Consider the following 23,788-nt stretch of genomic DNA (forward strand, 5'->3'; position numbering starts at 1 on the left):
AGGGGGAGAACATTTAAAGTTCCCAGCCCAGATCTGGTTCGTGGTCAGCAGCTGCCTCGTTCTGGTTATTCAGGTTCTCAGCTCAAATATTCTCTCTTGAGAATGGCCTCGATCTAATATCCCACCCCTCCACCCCACTCCCTTCTTTAAGCTTTGGGCCCAGGTTGTCCAACTTCAAATTCCAGCTCTACCACTTATGAGTGTGGGTAAGTTACTTAATTCTGTTCCCTCACTTTCCTCATATGTAAAATGGGGCTAATAATAATAATGGTCTCATAGGCATGTTATAGGGACCATTGGAAGGCTCAGACGAGTACCAGACAAAGAATAAACTCTACATGTTCCTGTATTGTTCATTTCTCTATCCCTGGGGTACATGTTAGCGCCTGGCCCAGGGAGGTACTCATTTTGTGTTTGTTGAATGAATAAGTGCACATGCTCTGGTTTTCTTCTCCGTCCCTTGCATCCTATCCCTGGTTCTTAGAATAGAATGTGGGCTCTTCTGGGGCAGGAAGAAGGTGTCATTGCTATTAGGTGGTTAGCCCCCAGCACAGGGTCTAGCACCACGCAACGCTTAGTCAATTTCACGGACTTGAAGGGATGTTTTCCATGGTGTATTCCTGCTGCATTCTGTTGGAAGTGAGTTCATTAGCATCAGCTGGCAGAACAGTCAGCACTCTGCCCAACACTCAGCAACCTCTTGCCATTGCTTATTCAAGCACACTTAACAGAGGGTGACCCAGGGACGCAAAGCCGCTTCCTCTCTGGCATGACAAAGACCCAGACCATTATCTCTCTTGACTGGGTACAAGCTTTACCTTATTCTGCTGGCAGATGTATTTAGATGATGCCCTGTTTGGCTGGCAGCAAGGGGACTCTTTTCTTTTTTTACGGGTCTAATCCCTTGAATCAATATTTGTTCCCACCTCCCCCAGTTTACAGATGGAGACTGCTGGGCTGAAATGGCATCTCCAAAGTAAGAGGACAAGCGTGGGCCAGGAGGGGAGAGTCTGGGAAAGAGAAGGAAGGGTCCATCCAGAGGGTATTTCAACAGGTCAGGGGCTCTGCTTTCCAGTAAAACCAGTCACTTCCTTGGTGAATTAATCTAACCTCTTCGCCAGCTTCCCAAACGAGGTGGCGTCGGAGGAGTGGAGGGGGCAGCCAATTAAAATTAAGTCTGACCAACAAAGAGAAGTAGGCCATGGCTGACTAACAGAGAGGCATTGACTGAAAGAGGCCCTGGCACCAGGAGGCCACATGCTGGAATGTTCTTTTCTTCCAAAACAAGAGGGCCTCCCAAAGCGTGGAGTCACACTGTCCACGTCTGGGTTTTTAAAGTGTGTGTTTCTCTCATGCAGAGCCCGAGGCACAATCTCTTTGGCTCGCTTGCCGTTCCCTCCCTTCCTCTCTATGGAACACAGACTATTTTTGTCCATTCTCGATACCATCATCACTGAGTTTTCCTCCTATTGCCAGATGTAATATCTCTGCATAGCTGCAGGCAGACTCTGACTCTGTTAGCAGACTGATGCCATTTCATCACACATGCACTCTGGATGTCAACACGAGAGCCTTTCCCAAATCCTCTGCTGGCTGATCACTTTTTAGGTCAGATGGGAAGAGAGAGGGGGAGAGGGGTAAAGAGAGAGAGGGAGAATGACTGACCGAGGAAGCCAAGGGAGTATGAGACTTGAAATCTGTGACTTTTAAACCAGATGTGATGGAAGGCTGCTTGAGAGAATGGCATACCCTACTTTCATTTGTGTGTCCTTGAAAATGGGTATGAAACCTGCAGCAGTAGAACGTCAATCAAAAAAGTTGTAGAATAAAGACATTCCCTTAAAAGCTAAAAGTCATTAAACATTCACTAACTTATCTTACTTTTTAGACATAACAGTTGACATACAGTCCGTTCATTTCATACATAATTGTTAATTTGGCTCTTCTCTTGCACAAATGAACACAAGCTGGAAAGTTTCAGCCCAAAATGGGTCCAACTGAGGCCAGAGTTTACTTTTTGGACAGTCTTAACATTTGCCGTCCTTGACTCAGTTGTATTAAGGTAACAAGACCGGTTTTACTTCCTGTAGCTGTCACTTAGCTACTATAACTGTCCTTACTGTTATTCTTGTCACAGATGAGGGAGGGACACTGCTGTTGTCTGGGGGTCAGCATCTCCATGTTCACAGTGTTTATTTCACCAACTGAATGACAGCAGTGCATGAAGTGGAAAAGTCCTGATTGCTAAAAAGTCAAATGTTAAATAGTCAAGAGCCATCTGTGGTGGGTAAAATATTGGGCTTTGTCAACAAAGGAGGGCTTGAATCCCATTTGCTGGTTCTGAAACTCTTTCCACAGTGTCTGCGGTCCAGAAGACCAGGATATGCCTAAAGGTCAGCGCTATAAATATCGTCATCATCATGAGCTGAAGCCTGATCATGGGAGGAATAAGGAGTCAGAATAAGAATAAGCCCTATTGTCAGCTAGTAGTGAAATTTATTTGCCCTGGAAGGGGCTGGCCAGTTTTAACACTTGGCGTCTCTTTTGTCTGTCAGCTCCCCCAAAGCCACCCAAGCTGGGCTTCCGTCCTTTTCAGCAGAGCACAGTGAAGGTCATAGACTTGAGAGTCCCAGAGCCCTGGCCCAGATCTAGGCTCCTCATCTTCTGCATGAACTTGGGTACATTCATTACAACATCTGAAATTTCATTTCACTTATCAAATGAGAATAGTACTGTTTATATTAACTCTTAGGAGTGTTATGATGTTTAAATGGATACACATATAAAATTATTAGCACAATCTGACACATAGTGAATACTTACACTGGCAGTTCTCAACAGAGGGTGATTTTGCTGCCCAGCAGACATTTGGCAATGTCCGAGACACTGTCCCAACTGTAGGATTGGAGGCAGTAGATACTACTGGCATCTAGTGGGTAGATGTCAGGGATGCTGCCATACATCCTACAATCCACAGGACAGCCTCCCATAATAAAGGATTATCTGTCTCAAGACGTCAACAATGCCAAGGCTGAGAAACTCTGGTGAGGTAAACAACAGCCATTATGCATCAGGCATTTTCCTGTACACGTCTGATCTCTTTCAATGCTACAGGTTCCAAAATGTGGATGCTGAGTTATAAGGCTGATAACAATGACAACATCTACTCATTTATGAAGAAATTCCATATATATATATATATATATATATATATATATATATATATATATATATATAAATATAAAATTTCATTTGATTTTCAAAAGGACCTGTTTATAAGTATTATTAATGCAATCTTATTTTACAGGTAGACAAACTGAGGCTCAGAGACCTTGGATCACTCAGCTGGTAAACAGCAGCCCAAGTTTAGGACACTGTTCTCCTGCATTCAACTCTTGTGCACCATCACATGCATGTAGCATGTTCAGATAACATGGAATCTCAGCTTTGAATAGTTTGGGTAATCCATTCAGCCGTGAAATGGGACAAATCATACTGATCTTTGGGGAGCAATCATTGCAAGGAGAACATGAAATGACGTACACAGCAGGCACTCAAAAACCAGAGCTCTATCGGCGTCTCTGATTGCTCTTGATGACTGGGCAACATACAGTCCTTAACCCCCATGTGTAAGCCAAGAGACTCTCAAGGCCAACCAAGCCTTCGTGTGTTTTGTCAGGTCCCCCGGCATAAGCCTGTGCAGGAGCCTCGGGCTTCACCAGGCCCCACCATCCACAGTTGCTTTGTTCACTGAGTGACACCGCCTGTCAGGCGTCACCCTGTGCTGGTTACCGAGGCTTTGCAAGGGCCTCCAGTCCTTCTGGCGCCCAGTACCCCGGAGCTGGCGCCTTGACAACTGCGCCACTGCTCTCTCATTACCTATCAGGAGGGTCACCTTTCTGACAGACAGCTCTGAAAATTCTTTATTAAAGATTTTTTTTTAGTAGAAAAGACAGATTACTTTATAGTTCTGACATGCTCTACTTATTATGACATGAAACAACGTTCTTGTTTCTTTTGCTTGGGGACGTGTAACTGCTGACTTTGGCTCGTGTGGCGTGTCGCTATGATGTATTGGATATTTGGTCAGACCTTCCATAACCTTTACATATGCATTCATTCATACATTCATTCACTCAACTAGGCATTTGAATTTCTGTTGTGAACCTAACAGTCTGCTAGGCATTTACTGGATAAAAAAAATACATTTCTATTCAATCCTTGATCTTGAGGACTTCTCAGTCTAGTAGGCAAAGCAAGGGTGTAAAGAAGATACATTTTTAAAGTGGTAAATGAAACAAAAGAGGTATGTATTGTACCTGGCAGGGTGGAATTCAGAATTAGTAGTGGATCTGTAGAGTAGGGCGCCTGGTCTACTCTGGATGGTGATGGTAGGGAAGCAGCAGAGGCTGAAGACTGGATTTGGTTGCAATATGCTGTAATCTGTGTACAGGGGATGGAAGAGGACTGAGCATCCACAGCTGAAGTAAGCTGATGATACTTTGATCTGGAAGAAGGCCCGGAAGCCCATGTTTTGGCCCTGAGTGACTTTTAACAGCCACGACGTATACCTGATGAATGATATCTCAGAGGCACCACTGAGTATCTGGATGTATTAGCAGAAAGCTGTAGAAGAGGGAGTTACTAACCCTGCCCCAGAAGATGTGTTATTTAAATAGGGCATAAAGTATTTATAGAGGCTCCTCTTGTGGGGAAGAGAAGTGAGGGCTTTCTGGGCAGAGCAAGTGTGAAGCTGACACCCTCGGAGAAGGGTGATAATGTGGCTGGAGCAAAGCACGGTGTGAAAGAGTGAAGAGTGAGGTCAGGGGGTGGGGTGGAGGTGAGGTTTGAGGGCCCTTTGGGCCATCTGAATGCCGGGCCAGGGAATCTGGACCCTCTGTAGTGGGACTTGCTGAGTTGTGGCTGATTTATGCAGAGAGGCGGTTTGGTAGCATCTGCACTGCTGACGCATCTCCCTGGGAGTGGTAGGGGACTGTGGGAGGCTGGCCCGGCAGCTCAGAGACAGGAGGCAAAGGGACAAGTCAGGCGATTGCTGCAACCACCTGAGAGAGACTGTGAGCTCTTCCTCAGGTTTCATCCAACAGAACAGTCTGTACCCCTGCCCACGCTGGTTACCCATCGTCCCACCAGATGCCCCAGCACATATTCAGAGAAAGGAATGGGGAATAGGCCAAGAATGAATGTCTTAAACAAAAATTTAAGAGACAAAAGTAAGATGTGTTAAATACTCCAGCACCTCGTAGAATTTGAAGTGCACATACTTGATGGAATAAATGCATAAAGACATGAGAAACAAGGAAGTACAGAGTGAGGGTGAGAGTCTAGTCAAAGGGGCTCTGAAAATGTTGTTGGTTAGCTTTCTGCGGTGCTAATGTCAGTCTCATGCCCAGGCAGGTGTAAGGCAGGGGTTAGTGATTTGACTCATCCTCTCCTTAAGAACCGCCGCTCCAAATTGTGGAGCTGCTGTTATGGTTCATCGTGCATGATGCTCAGGGTACCACATATACCGTTTCAGTTCATCTTTATAACAACTACAAAGCAGGTTTTATTGGCCCTGAGGTTTAGAGAGTTTAGGGATTTGCTCAAGGTGACAGCGTTAGTAAGTGTGAAATTGTGATTTGAACTCCAGTCTGTCCAACCTTCTGCATTAGTGATTACGCTACTGAGGACAGCAGATCCATCATTGTAGGACGAGAAATGCATGCAAGTTGTTAATATCATCTCCCTTTCTGCATAGTAAAGACCCTGATTCAGAGCCTTTAGATACCAATGTGGACAGAAAAAGCAGATTTTGGGGTAAGGGAGGTAATGGTGGGAAAGAGAAAAAGAAGAATAAAATATCTACCTCCAATTTTTGTTTTGGGTTTGTGTAAGCTCATTATCCCTTTTGGGTCTGAGATTTTTCTTCAATAAAATGAAGTAAATCAACTAAATCATATGCAAGCTATATTCTGCCTTAGCAGTCCTGGGAGTCTATGCCCTGAGCTGAACTCCTTACCATGGAGTGGAAAGCAACATCATGAAATATGATGGTGTTGAGTTTTTTTAAACCAATCTGAAGATAAATTAGGAAATCACTGGGTTCAGTTTCAGAAGAGAATGGAAATGCAGAGTTTCCAGATTTAGCAAATAAAAATTCAGGGTGTTCAGTTAAAGTAGAATTTCAGACAAGCAACACATATTTCCTTAGTATGACTATGTCCCATGCAATATTTGGGATGTAGTTATACTAAAAGTTTTTCATTATGTACCCAAAATTCACATTTAATGGGCTGTCCTGAATTTTACCTGGCAAGCCTAAAACCTTGACAAAATAAAAATCATGGATGATTAAAGCCAGAAGGAAAGGTTGAGGAAAGTATAGAGGAGTTGGTTTTCTTATCTCACAGAGTAGCAAACCAGTTGATACCACCTATAGTGAGGGTTAAAGAAACAGAGGTTTAAATTTAGTATCTGCAGTTATAAAGATAACCAGTAGAAAAACTGATCAGGAGAGTATAGTAATAATAATAAAATCCCCAGGAGGCTGGGAGGGCAGGAGGGAAGTCATACAAGGGTACCAAATGCTTCTTTTAAAGAAAGGAGCCCAAGATATAGTCTGCAGTGGATGAATCAAAAAGTAAAAACATAAAGGTATTATTTAGCAATATAGCAGTAATTGCCAAAGATCTGAAAATGAAACAATTAAAAATGGCTTTTTCTGGGCAGTGGGGTTTGGAAAGTGGGTAAAGAGAGAGAGAGTTAATTTTCATTTTATTCTACCCTCATTGGATTTTTAAATTTTTTGCCATGGGTAACATTAGATTAAAAATAAAATAGTTATATTAACCATTATTACTGCCAACCATCATTCAACAGATTATAAGGGTTTTGCTCATGTTTACTCTCATGTTCTCAATCCAAAGCTTTTTTTTTTATTTGCCTCTACCATCTTCATTTGGTATAAAACCATTAACAATCAGATTTATGAACCCAAAGGATGCACAAATATCTGCTATTGTTTTGCCATGTGTGGCAAAAATATTTCCATGTTTTCTAGTATAAAAGATAAGAACCTTCAGATAAATAAACATGGTTCATTTAATTTAAAACATATATTTGGGGAGAGGCACTCCCTTAGCATGCCTTTAATTGTGAATTGCCATACATTACCCTTAATACATACTTGCAAATGAATTAAGCTTTCATAAGCAGAAATCAGAGTACCAGCCAGAGCAAAGTTCAGTTGACTTGCTCAGGATTTGATTGTTCTACCTTAGAAATATATGGGTTTTTGCTGGACACTCCCATTCAACTGGAAGGAAGGTACACGAGTTCAGTTGGGGCTACCAGAAAAAGTCAAGTATTAAGAAGTCGCTTGATGTTGAGGCCTGATCGTGTGTGTGTGTGTGTGTGTGTGTGTGTGTGTGTGATACATAGCATGCCTAAGAGGCAGATGGTTTGGACCATAAAAAAGTTGCTGATTCTAAGGTGAAGTCCCATTAGGAGAATGCTTGTTAAGTACTGTAAAGATGTACAGCTGTAGCTTGTGACTAACGGTGCTTCCACCCAAAACATTACTAATGCATCCTGCAGCCCACAAACCTCTAGTTACCTTACTTCAAACCAATCTTTATCATCCTTAAACTCTCCTGCCATCGCCAGCTTGTTGTAGACCCTTTATATGAACTTTATAATGTGCTCAAGTACACCATATTTCTAAGGGCATTAAAGACCCTCCCCAAGCTTGCTGATCTCCCAAGATGGAGATCAGTATGCAAACCGTATTCCTAAGCAGTGCTCGTGGAGACTTTAAAGGGACCCCCACAGCAACCAACATTTTGGCCTGCTCTTCTTCTTACTTTGCCCTGATATGGAATCAAACCTTCCTTTACAGCCTGGCCCAAAGGCCACCTCTTCCAGGAAGACCTTCTGTCTCCCTCCAAATCAAGAGCTAATATCTTCTTCTCAACTCCTTTCAGAGTTATTCTGAAGAATAAATAAGATGATGGTGGAAGCTTATTAAAGAACTGAAGATTTATATTACGCAGAAGGAAAAAAAGCCAAGGCCTGTCTGGTTCCAGGGCAAACGACATAAGAACTTTAGAAGTAACAATAAAAACAGCAACAACTACTACTGCCACAATTTCCATCACTTACTGAGTACCTATTATGGGTATGTTAGGGGTTTTATAATTTTCATCTTATTTAATTCTCACCACGGGATGGGGCATTATTATCCCTCACTTCAAAATGAGGAAAATAAGGCACAGAGGAGTTAATATCCAAAATAAAAAGAACCTGTATAACTCAATGGCAAAAACTCAAACAATCCAATTAAAAAATGGGCAGAGGAATTGAATAGATATTTTTCCAGAGAAGACATACAGATGGCCAACAGACACATGAAAAGGTGCTCGCGTCATTAATCATCAGGGAAATGCAAATCAAAACCACAATGAGATGTCACCTCACACCTGTTGGAATGGCTATCATCAAAAAGATAAGAAATAAGAAGTGTTGGCAAAGACGTGGAGAAAAGAGAACCCTTGTGCTCTGTTGGGTAGGAATGTTAACTGATGCAGCCATTATGCAAAACAGTATGGAGGTTCTTCAAAAATTTAAAAATAGAATTACCATATAATCCAGCAATTCCACTCTGGGTATTCATCTGAAAGAAATGAAACACTAGCTCAAAAATATACCTGCACCTCCACATTCATTGCAGCATTATTTATAATAGCCAAGATAGGGAAACAATCTAAGTGTTCATTGATGGATGATTGGATAAAGAAAATGTGAGAAATATATACATATATATGTGTATGTATATGCACATACACATATATATGTATACACACACATACACACACAATGGAATATTACCCAGCCATAAAAAAGAATGAAATCTTGCCATTTGCAACAACATGGATAGACCTTGAGGGCATTATGCTAAGTGAAATAAGTCAGAGAGAGAAAGACAAATCTCGCATGATCTTTTTTATATGTGGAATTCTAAAAGAGGCACAGAGAACAACAGATTTGTGGTTGCCACAGGTAGGGGTTAGGGGTTGGGCAAAATGGGTGAAGGGGTACAAACTTACAGTTCTAAAACAAATAAGTCCTGAGGATGTAATGTACAGCATGGTGACTCCAGTTAATAATATTGCATTGTATAATTGAAAGTTGCTAAGAGAGTAGATCTTAAATGTTCTCACTGCATGAAAAAAATATGTAACTCTGTGTGGTGATGAATGTTAACTGGACTTATTGTGGTGATCATTTAGCAATATACACATATATTGACTCATTATGTTACACACCTGAAACTAATATAATGCTATATGTCAATTATATCTCAATAAAAAAAATTAAAGAAAAAAAGAAGGCATAGAGAGGTTAAGTAACTAGCCTAGACTCACAGAGCAGAGAAGCTACAAAGACATAATTCAAGCCCGGGCCTGTTTCAATGGGAAGCCCATGCTATAGACTAGTCCATGGAATTGCCTCTCGGCGATTCAGTAAGAAGGCTAAAGGAGAAACTCATACAAAATAGCAGAAGCAGTTTATAAATAAGCACTGACAAATTTTGTGTGTGGTCCACATTAGCTATTTAAAATCACATGCCTAGAATCCCTTTCTAGGTCATCCCTCCACCCAGAAGTGTTCAAGCCTATGTGAACATGCACTGAATAAGGAGCGCCAGCGGTACATACATGATGGTCCATTACTGCCCCATGACGGTGGCACAGAACAGAGAAAAGTGTGGGCTGGGGGTCACACAGCCCCGAGCAACTGCTGAGCAGTGATAAACCTTGAGATGCAGCCCAGGTTTTTGCCTGGACTGTACAAGCCAGGCAGCCAATGAAGCTGATCAGATACTCCTTAGGGTGTCTGTCGCTGCGGGGCCCCAGGGAGATTGTGGCCACCTGAGAGGGCTTCTGATTGCAGGGAGGGGGTTTAAGAGCATGCAACAACTTCTGAAGCACTAGACAGGCATCAGTTGCTCTACAGAGAGGCATTTCCATGGGCTAGTTTACAGCATGGCTTCATATTGAAACTGACCCGGGTTTGAATTATGCCTTGCAGCTTTTTTTCTCTGTGATTCTGGCCTTGCTAACTTAACCTTTCTGCGCCTTATTTTCCTCACTTTGAAATGAGGAATAATCATGCCCCATCCTGCGGTGAGAATTAAATAAGATAAAAATTGTCAACCCCCTGATATACCCATAGTAGGTACTCAAAGATGGTGGAAATGCTGGGGGTAGTAGTTGTTGCTGTTTTACTGTTACTTTTATAATGCTTATGTCTCGGGCTTCCCTGGTGGCGCAGTGGTTGAGAATCTGCCTGCTAATGCAGGGGACAGGGGTTCGAGCCCTGGTCCGGGAAGATCCCACATGCCGCGGAGCAACTAAGCCCGTGAGCCACAACTACTGAGCCTGCGCGTCTGGAGCCTGTGCTCCGCAACGGGAGAGGCTGCGACAGTCAGAGGCCCGCGCACTGCGATGAAGAGTGGCCCCTGCTTGCCGCAACTAGAGAAAGCCCACGCATAGAAACGAAGACCCAACACAGCCAAAAATAAATAAATAAATAAATAAATTTAGTAAAAAAAATAAAAATATAATGCTTATGTCTCTTGCACTGGAACCAGACAGGCCTTGGCATTTTTTTTCGGAATCCAATTCAAACTTGCCAAGTCACATGGCTGGCCTAGTAAGAGTGGACAAGTTGCTTCCTGGTTGGATCAGAGTACGGCTTGAGATTAAGGTTTGTCCGCTGTGCATGTGGCTGTCTCTGCTTCTTCTCTCTTGCCCAATTCTCCTCCTCTTCCTCCTTCTGTTTTTTTTTTTTTGGTCTTATCTTTTCATTTCCTTTTTTGGTTCCTCTGGAATTCCTGGTCCCTGTTGCAATGGCTTTTGTTTAATTGCTTTTCCTGCCTTTACTGAGTCTTATTCCTACCTCCTTCCTTCCTATCTCCCTTAACAGAATATTCTTTACTGCACCAAATACCGTAAATATATAAGATGAAGGACTATTTCCTAGGGACCTGACAACACCTCAGGGAAAAAACTGTCTGTAACTATAATACGGGATAGACTATATTAAGTGCCATTCTTAAGGTGTTTTTTTCATTCAGGAAATAGTTTTTTTTCACCCCTTCTAATTACCATGCACTATGCTTGGCACACATAAAATTCTATGGGAATTTAAGAAGGGTGTAATTGCTTCTGGCTAGCCAGTGGCCACCAAGAGGGCAATATTGGTGAAAATAGAACATTTACCGGAGATAAATGTTAGGCTGTTATCAGAAAGCCCTATTCCTTTATGTTTAGTCCTCTATTGGCCAATAAAATAGGATTTTCTGCTGATACTTCTGGTCACGTGGAAAAGCGTCTTCTCTCCATTCTTTTATCTGGTGTTACCTATGGCCGAAGCAACTATCTCATCACACACACACACGCACACACATGCATGGACACCATCTCCTCCCCTCTGTCTCCTCTGTATCCCTCCTGTTCCCTGTGACTTGCTCTTTTCTTTTCCTTCTTCCTGTTTTGTTTTTTTCAGCAGTGAGTTTCAGTTTTATTTGGGGACCTTACTGACGACTATAACCCAGGAGACAGCCTCTCAGATAACTCTGAGGAACTGTTCCCTTCCTTCTTCCTTCTCTCCTCTGTTTTACTCCATTCATTCATTCTGGTAGCTTCAGTTGCCATGAGTGGTGCTCAGCTCAGAACGCTTGCTGACTTCAAAGTGTTCAGCAGGGACATTTTGATCATGAGATATTTCCGACAACTACATGTTTCATATCAGGTGTGTGGTTCTGTGAATTATTATTGTTCGTTCATTTCACGGAGCATTACGGAGGCTCACTTTAGCCAGATCTTTGCTTAGTTGCATCTCCTCAGACAGACTTCCCCTCAGAGAGCACGCTAGCCTCTTACCCTGCCTCAGTCTCCCTTACTGCCCTTACAGCTTAAGTGATCCTCTTATTGTGTGTCTCCTCCACAGCACGGCAAGCTCCCTGAGGCCAGGGGCTTTGTCTTCTCTACTAGGCATCTGGCAGATGTTCAATAAACATTTCTTGATTGAATGGATAAGTATAGGCATTATAATTGTAAAGATGCATAGTATTTAATAACATGAAATTTCCCTTTCTATTAAGTGAAATGGTAGAAAATTATGCTATACCATCATCCCGATTGCATAAGATATACGGCAGAGAAAAACTACGGAATGGAAGGATTTGTGTTCACTGTGCTTATCTCTGGGCAGTCATATTTTCCTTAGATTGATCTATATTAATCTGAATTTCCCTGATATCTTCCAATGAGCACATATATTTTTTTAAAAAAATTAGCTTCCTTTAAATAATAGTGAACGCTGCTGGCTCAGTGCAAAGATTTTTGTGGCTGGGACAGACTGAGGGATGTGAAAGTGACAGAAGGATCAGGGCATGGTTGGGAAGATAGTCAGGATCTAGCTGACTCATTGCCCTGACCAATAGCTGATGATTCCTTTGACTGCCCGTGATATGTTTAAAGTGAATGTTTTGATGACATCGTGAAAATGAAGACGTAGAATCAACAGGCTCAAGATTGTTTTCAGGGTGTTAGAGCTGAAACATAAAAGAAAGTGAGGGTTTGGCAGAGCCCATGTTTTGATGGGTGCCAAACCCTAAATGATCAAAAACTGCTTCAAGATGTTGATGAAACCTCAAATAGAGGTTGTACACAGGCCACTCATTCGGTCTTAATGTTTTGCAGCCCCAGGACAGACTGAGATGGAAGGTCACTCCTTTGGATGAGCGGATTGAGGGAGGCTCTATGGAGAAGGATTTTATCTGCCTTTTCAGCATTTTACTTGCTGCCACTGGTGGTATGTCCTACCCACAGACTCAGCTTTCTTCTTCTCTGAGCACATCTTCTTTCAGAAGAGCACATTCAAACTCATCCAGTAGAAGTTCAAAGAAGTCTTGCTCTCTGAATTTTCATCCATTCCTTCAAGTGTTTATGGAGTGCCCACTATGTTCCAAACACTGGGCTGGACTCTGGGAAATACGTGTGTTAATAAACCAGACAAAAATCTTTGCCCGATGAAGTTTACATTATAGTAGTGGGCGCATAGTCTAGTCTTGAGTGCTTGCCAAGCCCCAGTTTTCTCTTATTGCTTTTAGAAAACTTTCTGGATTAGTTTCGGTTTTACAGTGGGATGGTTGCCTCAGTCCCCCAGTTAGCACGAGTTCCTGGAAGGAGCTGGAAACAGCCTTGGAAAATAACTTTGGCTATGACCCCGACTCCCTGCCTTGCTCCTAATTTTCCTCAGCAGATCTCCTGAGGAATCTGGAGTTGTGCTGCCCCCTGAACCTTTAGAGCCATCTAGAGTTTGGCTTTGAACCAAATGTTTAACCAGAGCAACTACTCTGTTAGCTGTTCATCCTAATAAATAATAATAGCTATCATTTATTGATCACTCACCACGTGCCAGAAATGTGCTGAGCTTTTTCTTTCATTGTCTCATTTAATAGTCACAATGTCTGTGAGGTTTCTGCTTTCAGTATAGCCAAGTAAACTCCTACCAGATCCTACCCTTCCACAGGTCACATCTGTAAACTGTGGGCTAAATACAAAAGCAAAAACGAAAATCAAAACAATGATGTGCGGGCACTAGAAAGTGACAAAATAGCAGGTGGATTCTGGAGGGCAACAAAAAATTTGAAAGAAGGGTGTAGTCTGGGGTATGGGTTTTCATTTTTACGGCATTTAACCTGAGGACAAGCCAAACTGATGTTATGCTGAGTGGGTAAACCTATGATACAAAACATCCAGTCCTTCCAGCTTGAAGAACAAAGTAAAAGAGTTCAGGGTGACCACAGCCCCTGAAAAGTGAGAGAGGAATCTCAGAAAAGAGAGCCAAAGTGTGTTTATAAACTCTGTCCAAGTCTCCGGCTTATTCCTACACGTGTGGGGCAAGCCGAAAGTAGCTTGTACTTAAGGCCTAAAGAATGCACATCTACTACAAGTGTGCAACTTTGCAGTGTGAGTCTAACCAAGTGTGATGGTTAGTCTTAGATGTCAATTAGGCTAGGTTATAGTTTGCAGTTACTTAATCAAATACTAATCTAGGTGCTGCTGTGAAGGTATTTTGTAGACATGGTTAATATCTACAATGGATCGACTTAAGCTAAAGGGGATTACACTTGATAATGCTGGTGAGCCTCATCCCATCAGCTGAAGGCCTTCAGAGCAAAAACTGAGTTTTCATGGAGAGGAAGGAATTCTGCCTCAAGACTGCACATCAAATCCCGCCTGAGTTTCCAGCCTCCAGCCTCCAGATTTCAGATTTGCCAGCACTGTAATTTTGTGACCTAATTCCTTAAAATACATCTCTTTTATCATAATCATATGTATTGGTTCTGTTTCTTGGGAGAACCCTGACTGAGACCCCAAGTTAATTGCTAAAACAAAAATATCAGCACTCTTCAGAACTGTAACTGAATCTAGAGGTTCCACAACATAATAATCACAATGACCAGAATAAAATCCAAAATGACTTGATGTACCAAGAACCAGAAAATTGTAGCCCAGTTGCAAGAGGAAAGACAACCCACTGAAATCAACTCTAAGATGACCCAAGGGTTGGAATTAGCAGACAAGGGTTTTAAAGAAGCCATTTTAACTATGCTTAGTGAAGTGGAGAAAATATGGTTGTGGTGAAGGAAAAGACACACAATCTCAATAAAGAAGGAAATGAATCTAATAACCAAATGGAAATTCTCAAAGTGAAAAATACAATCTGTGAAATAAAAATTCCCTGGGTGGACTTCACAGAATGGAGATGATGGAGGAAAGAGTCTAGATATTATCCGAACTGAGAGTAGGGAGGAAAAAAATATTGAAATAAACGAAAGGAGAATCAAAGGAACTAGGACAATAACAAAAGGTTTCCTTCTGAATATCCAGAAGGAGGGGAAAGAAAGAAAGGGGCAGAAAAATTACTTAAAGATATAATGGCTAATGGGATGGTTAATATCATGTGTCAATTTGACTGGGCTAAAGGATGACCAGATAACTGTAAAACATTATTTCTGGGTATGTCTGTGAGAGTATTTTCAGAAGAGATTAGCATTTGAATGGGTTGACTAAGGAAAGAAGATCACCCTCCACAATGAGGGTGGGCATTGTCCCATCTGCTGAGACCTTGAATAAAAGTAAAATGTGGAGGAAGGGTGAATTTGCACTTCTTCCCTCAGCTGAGACATCCATCTTTTCTTGCCCACAGACATCAGTTCCTTGACTCCTATGTACTGAATTATACCACCGTTACTTCCTGGCTCTCCAGCTTACAGATGGCATATCATGGGACTTCTCAGCTTCCGTAATCACGTGAGCCAATTCCTATAATAAATTTCCCCTTTTTTATACCTCTCTCCCTCTATCCTATTGGTTCTGCTTTTCTGGAGAGCCCTAAGACAGCTGAACTTTTCCAAACTTTGAGAAAGACATAAATTTACAAATTCAAGAATTCAGAGAACTGCAAGCATGATAGATATAAAGAAAATCACATCTAAGGAAATCATAGTCAAACTGCTGAAAACCAGAGATGAAGAGAAACCTTTAAAGCACATTAAGGAAAATGACACATTACATAAAGGGCAATAACCATGTAGAATATTGCTGACTTCTCATCAGTAACCATGGAGTCCAGAAAGCGGTGCAAATATCTTTAAAGTGCTAAAAAGAAAAACAACCCAGAATAAGAATATCAACTGATATTTTCTTTCAAGAAAAAAGCTGAAATAAAGACACTTTAAAATAAAACAAAACTAAGAGAATTTATTGATTGAAGATCTGTGCTACATGAAATAATAAAAGGAGGTGCTTCAGGCTGAAGGGAAGTTATACCAGATGGAGACTTGAGTCTTTGGGAGGGAAGAAAAGGTACTGGGAGTTGTAAGTATCTGGGTAAACATAATAGACTATATTTTTCTATTAAATCTCTTATTTAACATATATATATATATATATATATATATATATATATATATATATATAGGACTCACTAAAGCAAAAACTATAACATTGTCTTGTGGGAATTATAATGTATGTAGTTGTAATAACAGGGCAATTATAACCCAAAGGAAGGTGAGAAGAGATAAATGGACCTATGGGGTTGCAAGAGTTCTACATTTTATGACAAATGTTGCAAGATTAACTCTGAGCAGAGAGGAAATTTAAGAATGTATATTGTAATCAATAGAGTGGTCACTTTTAAAAATGCAAAGAGATATATTAAAAGGCCAAGAGAGAAAATAAAAATTGAATTCTAAAAAAAATTCCAAAGAAGGTTGTAAAGAAGAAAGAAGCAAAAACAGAGGAGGCAAACAGGAAAAAAAAATTAATAAACTAGTAGAGCTAAAACCAACCATATCAATAGTTACAATAAATGTGTATGAAGTAAACACTCCAATTAAAAATCAGAAACTTGACAGAAGGATTAAAAAAAGACAAGGACCAACTATAGATGCTGTCTAAAAGAAATGCATTTTAAATATAAAGATGCAGATTGGCTGAAAGTATTTGGACAGAAAAAGATAAACCATGCAAATAGTAAACATAAAGAGGCAGGACTTGCTTGATTTGATATCAAACAAATTACACCTTTTGCCAGTAAATAATTTATTGTTTCTCATCTCCAAATCCATCCTCCTTGGCCTGCTTTGTGATGTTGGAAGTGGACCCTGTAAATATTTCACCTTTGCGGGTTCTGTTAACTTTTGTCAGTAGAGGGCGCTATAGGGCCACTGCAGGAGGAAAAGGCTTCTCTCCCTGATTGGTGTGCTTTTCTCCTTACTCTCTCCCAGGGCATGTGGTGGTCCACAGTGTGTGTGCAGGACCTCCAGTGGTGCTCACTCCCCAGGGACTGTCTCCTTGTGGGTGGCTTCTTAGCAAGTTGACACCAGCACCCGAGCTGGCAATCCAGTGACTCTTGCAGGTGCCTCCTAGGCACCTTCCCCGTGAGTTTCAGAAGCAGCCTAGCAGGTGTCTTCCAGGAGCATTCATTTGGTGCCTCAGAAGGTAGCTTTCAGTGAGTCTCAGTGATACCTCAGTAGATAATTTCCTAGTGAATTTCATCAGCTTGCTAGTGTGTTCTTTCCTACATGAGAGCTGCGGTCTGCGGCACCTCATTGACCTTCTCTGCCACCAGTTTGTCAAATCACACACTTTCCAGCAAGGTCTGAGTCTCTTGCTTAGGGTCCTCTTCCTTGGGTACTGTTCCTGTGCCCAAGAGGCAGTGGCTGCTCCCTGTATCAGCTATTATTGTGTTCCTTAGAGGTCTCTTTGCCCCTTAGTAATTGATCCTCTGTTACTAATTAATAATGCTTTACATGAAGCTTGCTCTTCAAATGCTGTGTGATCTCTGGACCCTGCCTGATACAGACTTCAAGGCAAAGAGCTTTATCAAGGATAGAAAGACCCTTTGTAATGATAAAAGGACACTGGTGAGAAGACATTTAAAATTGAGAGAATAAATAGGTAATTCCAATTATAGCTGGAGACTTTAACACCCTTCCCTCAGAAACTAGAAAAAAAGAAAAAGTAAAGACATAAATGTTCTGAACAGCACTGTCAACCACCTTGACCTAACTGATATCTGTAGAACACTATACAACTACAAAATGCTATTTTTTTCAAGTGCACGTGTTCATCAAGATAGGCCATAATTGAAAAGGATCAAAATCACATAGAGCTGTTCTCTGACCTCAGTGGAATTAAACTGAGGTCAATAACAACACAATATCTAGGAATATCTAAAATATTTGATAATTAATATATTTCTAAATAGTATATGCACCAAAGAAGAAGTTAGGGAAATTAGAAAATATTTTGATCTGAATGCTAACAAAGATACAATATATCAAAAATTTTAGGATGGAACTAAGGCTGTGCTTACAGGGAACTGTTGATTTAAATGCTTATATTTAAAAAAAAGAAAGCTTAAAAAAAATCAATGACCTCTTATTTCACCTTAAGAAGCCACAAAAACAACAGCAAGGTAAATTCAAAGTAAATAGACAAAAAATAAAAAAATAAAAATAAGTGTAGCAATCAAGGAAATAGAAGATTGCTTATTGGTAAGCAATAAAGAAAGTTAACAAAATCCAAAATCCATTCTTTGAAGAGCCTGAGAAACTTAGTAAAAGTCTAGCAAGATGGATCAAGGAAAAGGGAGAGAATGGAAATTACCAATACTAGGCATAAATGAGGGATAATTACTACAGATGCTGCAGACATTTAAAGGATATTCGAAGGATTATCCATAACTTAAGAATTCAACAAATTTCTTGAAAAATACAACTTAGCAAAACTGACTTGAGAAAAAACAGATCATTTGAATAGTCCTATATCTAATAAATTTGAATTCATTATCAAATACTCCCCCAGAGAAGATTCTAGACCTACAAGTTCTGACTGGTGAATCTTATCAGATACCAAAGGAAGAAATAATATCCTATCAGAAATGAAAGAAAGAAGTTAAGCCAGTTTTAGATAAATTATTTCAGAAAACAGAGAAGAAAAAACTTCCCACTTGTTTTATGAAGCCAGAATAACTATAGTACCAAAACTTGACAAAATATTTTAAAAAGTTAGACTAACCACTGTTGCACATAGATGCAAAAATACTGAATGAGAGGTTAGCAAATTGAATCATGGAAGGCTGTTTTAACATTTAAAAATCAATTAATGTTATTTGCCATATTAACACAGTATAGGAGAGAAACTACATAATCACTCTAATAGATGCAGAAAAAGAAATTTACAAATTTCAAAACCCACTCATGATAAGGAAAAATTCTTAGAAAACTAGGAATAGTTGAGAATTTCTGTAACCTGATGAAGCACTCCTACAGAAATCCTACAGCAAACTTCATACCTAATAGAGAGTAATTGAGATACACTGGTAAGGAACAAGCCAAAAAAAAAGGAAAGAAAGAAAAAAGGGAAGGAAGGAAGGAAGGAAGGAAGATGATTGCAGTAGAGTACAACTGATTGTATTTTCACATAATATAATCATTTACATCGAAAATCCAAAGGAAACTACAATACATACGTCAGCCCTAATAAATGTAGTTAATAAGATAGTAGGGTACCATATTAATATGCCTAAATTACTTGTAGTTATATATCCTTGTAGCTAATATGTAAAAGATTTCATTTAAAACAGTGTTTGTAAAACATAAAGCATTTTGGAATAAATTTAACAAAATATGTGGAAAATCTCTATGCTGAAAACTATAAAACATTGCTGAGAGAAATTAAAGTAGATCTAAATAAGTGGAGGAATATACCATGTTCAGTTACTTAAGATGGAAACTCATCCTAAATTGATCTATAGATTCAACACAATCCCAGTCAAAATCCCAAGAGGATTATTTTTTTGGTAGACATTCACAAGCTGATTCTAAAATTTATATGGAAATGCAAAGATATCCAAAGCAATTTTGAAAGAACAAAGTTGGAGAGCTAACATCACCTCATTTCAAGACTTGCTCTAAAGCTACAGTATTCAAGATAATATGGTTTTGACCTAGAGATCAAGAAATAGATCAATAGAACAGAATAGAGAGATGGAAATAGACTCCCATTTATACTGTCATTTTATTTTTCAACAAAGACATCAACTCAATCCAGTAGGAAAAGACTTTTCCCCAAGTTTTAAAAATTTGTGGTAAAATAACACAAAACATTTACTATCCTAAGCATTTTTAAGTGACAGTTCAGTGGCATTAAGTACATTCATACTGTTGTGCAATCGTCACTACCATCCATCTCCAGAACTCTTTTCATCTTGCAAAATTTAAACTCAGTACCCATTAAATGTGAACTTCTTCTCTCTTCCCCCCAGCCCCTGGCAGTCACCATTCTACTTTCTGTCTTTATGGATTTGACTACTCTAAGTACCTCATATAAATGGAATCATAGGGTAATTTTTTTTTTTTTTTGGACTGGCTTATATCACTTAGCATAATGTCCTCAAGGTTCATCCATGTTGTAGCGTGTGTCAGAATTCCCTTCCTTGGGACTTCCCTGGTGGTGCAGTGGTTAAGAATCCACCTGCCAATGCAGGGGACACGGGTTTGAGCCCTGGCCAGGGAAGATCCCACATGCTGTTGAGCAACTAAACCCTTGCGCCACAACTCCTGAGCCTGTTCTTTAGATCCTGTGAGCCACAATTACTTAGCCCACGTGCCACAACTACTGAAGCCCACGTGCCTAGAGCCCGTGCTCCACAACAAGAGAAGCCACCACAATGAGAAGCCCGCACACCGCAACGAAGAGTAGCCCTCACTCGCCGCAACTAGAGAAAGCCCATGCGCATCAACAAAGACCCAACGCAGCCAAAAATAAATAAATAAATAAATTAATTAAAAACAAATAAAGAAAAAGAATTCCCTTTCCTTTTGAGGCTGAATAATATTCCATGGTATGTATACCACATTTTGCTTATTCATTCATCTATTAATGGACACTAGCTTCTACATTTTAGATATTGTGAATAATGCTGCTATGAACCTCGGTATACAAATATCCCTTTAAGATCCTACTTTCAATTCTCTTGAGCATATATCAAGAAGTGCAATTGCTGAATTATATGGCAAACCTATTTTTAATTTTTTGAAGAATAGTCATACCATTTCCCCACAGTGCACTATTTTACATTCCCACCAACAGTGCACAAGGGTTCTAATTTCTCTACATCCTCACCAGTTAGTAGTGAGAAAGAAAATTTTTATTTTTAGTTTTTAGTTGTACCCATGGCTAAGACTTATTATAGTGACATAGTAAAGGACACACAGCTGGATCATAAGCGAAAAGGCAGGCAGGCAGGGTCTGGAGGAATCCACGTGCAGGTTTCCTTATGTTCTCTCCCTTCCTTGAAGGGTCACACAGAGCACACCTCTCCCCCAGCATTGAAAATGCAGCAACATATGTGCAATGTTTTTGCCTAGGGAAGCCCATTAGAGACTCAGCACCCAAGATTTTTACTGGGAGCTGGTCACATAGGCACCAGAAAGGAAACATTTTTAACAAATGTGCTAGAAAAACTAGATGTCTGTAAAAAACAAAAAACCCACTGTGACCCTCCATCCTTATGTCTCACGATATACAACATTATTTCAAATGAATCATTTACTCTCTCTGAGTAGCCACGTGCTTCCCTGCTAGGGAAGTGTGGTATCAGAGCAATGAAGCCACTCTAAGATTACACAAGTAAACGGCAGAGTCAGGCTCTGAAGCCCGATTTCTCCATCTCCCACACCTGCGCTGTTCATTGGTCTTCAAGTTCCATCCTAGAGTTCTACCTAATCATCTTTTTCATCATTGAACCCCCAGGGACCAGCAGCTTCTGGTTCCCAGTAGACACCTTGTAAATATTTGTTGAAGAGATGACTGAATGGTCTCTAGGACAACCTGCTGCCCATCTGAGCGCCACCCCCATCACAATATGCAGCACATACCGAGTAGCCAACATCTTGCCTGGCTACCTCCTCTGGAAGGAGCTTGGCTGTCAAGCTTCATGCTTAGAGATTGTAGCCAATTTATGAGAAAGAGAGAGAGAGAGAGAAGATCACTATAGGCCTATACACCAGAACAGAAGTAAGTTTTACGTAGAGAGTTAGTGACATATGAATTTAAAGTAAAATAAATTTTAAATATTTGAGCTCAAAATCAACATCATTTTCCCTCTGATTCCATTTAGAGAAAATTTAAGATACTCAAGTTGCTTATCTTTAAAATTAAGAGGGGGCCATCAAATTCTATGTACGATGTATTGCAGTTAGTGGAGAAAGAGGGCTTGTAGGAGAACGGATGAGGCTGGAAGATGAAATAGAAAAAATGTGGAAGGGAGAGTAGGGGGTGGGAAAGCACATGTAGAGGGAAGGACCGTAAGGGAATATTCTGCTCATTAAACAATGCATGGAATCTGGCTCAGTTTTAAAGTATCCAAATGGCCAGGACTGTGTCCTGGTGAGTTTTTCCTCTCCTGTGGATTGTGATCCGTGATGCCCTCCGGGGTGATCCTGGTTCCCAAGAGTATAATGTTCTGCTTTTGAAATCTAGCCTCAGAGTGGAGAAAAGCCTGTGTGTAGCTGTGTAGTGGAGCACATGACATCTCTCAAATTAACACTGCCAAGCACTCACAGAAACCCCAGAGGAAAACAGGGGCACCAGAGCCACTGTTATATTCACAACACACAGATTTCTGCCTCTGCAGGAGGGAAGCCCAGGGATACCCAGGGACTCTGGCCTGGCTTCCTGCCTTCTCCGCTCCAGGTCTGCCTCTCCTGCCACCATCACTTTATCTCTTGCCCCTCAGGTCTGTCTGCAAGAGTCCACATCACCTTCCCGATTGAGGTCTCCAAATCCCCATCTTTAGTTCCCTTGAGTAACTTGTACCCAGTTTCCTTTTCTCTTTCTGTCATGAAGAAAATGACTCTTCCACAGTCCTCAGTCACCTGCATTTATGGACATACAGAGTTTACAGGCACTTGCTCAGAAGCAGCCTTTTATGATTTGCTTGGGGTTCCTTATTCATTCATACAATTTATCAGTCAAACCTGGATACTTCTGTAAGCTAAACAGAGACCTGTTAATAGTTACACGGGGACAAGAGGCGCACACAGGTTGTTTGGGGCTGGATGTATGGTTGCCCTAGTCATAGACTCACAGTGAATAGATACTCTAACCCCAAGCTGTCCTATTACAGTTTGTAATACAAATCATCACACAAACAGTAATCAACTTATTTTCTTCCAGAGAGAAAGATAAATAGAGGGAGAGAGTCATACACATAAAACTATATAGGAGGGTGAGAGGAAAAGGGAGGAAGAGAAAGAAGAGAGAGACATTGTAGGTAATTGTCTCTACAGGTACTGGAGTGAATGCTCACAGCATAGGTCTTTTTCTGTGTTTATACAGAAGAAATTTGTCCTTTGGAATGTTAAATGCTCTATTTCCTTAATAGGGACACTTTTTCGTATTTTAATGATTCTGAAATCTAAATGTGTATTACAAGGGAAGCCAGAAAGAACTTTTTCACTGCTCCTAGGAAGAGGAACAATTTGTGACAGAGCTGTCATTGCCTGTATGCGTATGAACTCAGCAGTGGGTAGAAGGTAGATCTGTTCAGACATCTTGGGTGAGATATTTGCAGTGGTAGCACCCCATTTTGAATTTTACATTGAATTTTGATATATACTAATTGTTTCAAATGTCCCCAGAATGGTTGTACTCTGATGTCATATTATAACAAAAAGTTACAACATACAGAGAATGATCTGCACTTTCCAGGCAGTGCAATTAAAAGCAGTGGAAATCACCAAACCTCTTCAAGTGATTCACAGAATTTTCAAATTCAAAGTCATGTTTCAAGAAGAACTACCACTTAGGTGCCTGTTTTCTATCTCTCAGAGGCTAAGGCTGACTTTTAAGAGAAATCTCTAGAGATAATTAGTTCAATTAAGCAAAAAAAAAAAAAAAAAAAAAAGCTATGAATTTAACCATACAGCTGATGTAGATCAAACAGTAGTCTCTTTCCATTTGCTGTGAAATCACACTGTCCTTTGCAAAGGTGTTAAAAAGAACGAAAGCTAGGCTTGCCCCATGATGCAACACATGACTGCTCATGGCCAAAATATTCCAAAGAATCGCAAGTGTTAAAAAGGTTCAGACTCACATTTTCACGATGACACTTAAAATAAATGGTGTGCATATGAGTAGAT

The sequence above is a fragment of the Balaenoptera acutorostrata genome, chromosome 9 (assembly GCF_949987535.1).
Source record: "Balaenoptera acutorostrata chromosome 9, mBalAcu1.1, whole genome shotgun sequence".
Taxonomy (NCBI): Eukaryota; Metazoa; Chordata; class Mammalia; order Artiodactyla; family Balaenopteridae; genus Balaenoptera; species Balaenoptera acutorostrata.